The sequence below is a fragment of the Tarenaya hassleriana genome, unplaced genomic scaffold, assembly GCF_000463585.1.
Source record: "Tarenaya hassleriana unplaced genomic scaffold, ASM46358v1 Cleome56, whole genome shotgun sequence".
NCBI classification, from domain to species: domain Eukaryota; kingdom Viridiplantae; phylum Streptophyta; class Magnoliopsida; order Brassicales; family Cleomaceae; genus Tarenaya; species Tarenaya hassleriana.
In genome coordinates, this window is record NW_010968188.1 from 571,011 (window position 1) to 571,879 (window position 869).

An 869-nucleotide genomic window follows, 5' to 3' on the forward strand; every position below is an offset into this window, starting at 1 on the left:
ACAGATCGCAGTCTGGCTATGTTTTCTGCTTGAACGGAGGCGCTGTTAGCTGGAAGAGTTCCAAGCAGGCGACCGTTGCAGATTCTACTACAGAAGCTGAGTATATTGCAGCGTCGGACGCAGCAAAGGAAGCTGTTTGGATCAGAAAGTTTGTTGGAGACTTGGGTGTCATTCCTAGTGCTGATAGCCCCATTGCTCTGTATTGTGACATCAATGGAGCGATCGCACAAGCGAAAGAACCCAGATCCCATCAACGATCCAAACACATACTCAGACGATTTCACCTTATCAGGGAGATCATAGACCGAGGAGACGTGCACATTTGCAGGGTATCGACAGATGACAACATTGCCGATCCGTTGACAAAGCCTCTCCCTACGTCGAAGCATGAGGGTCATGTTAGGGATATGGGTATTAGATGTTTAGCAGTTCATGATTAGAGCAAGTGGGAGATTGTTGGTTTAGTGCTCTATGATGTACTGATTATGAGCTTTGTTCAGTTACATTCGATGTATTGATACTTTCTATGTGGTTTTATGAGAGAGTATCTTGTTCATTACATGTTCCTGCATGCTAGATCTGTTATGAAATCCATGTATCATTAGGAATGATACTAAACTCCCTAGTCTTGTGTCGTTATGGGAATAACGACATAATAAGACTAGTATGATGTGTGATTGATGATCACATAGTCGATGACGAATCAGATAAGGTGGCTTGTCCATGCCTTATGTTCGACATATGTTCTTGCGATATAAAAGGATCATCAACCGGAATCATCTCTGGCGTTCGTAAGATCACAAACAAACTCTATTCGAGATAGGTAGTCATAGTGTCTTGCTAGAGACCGCCTATGACTTGTATATCCG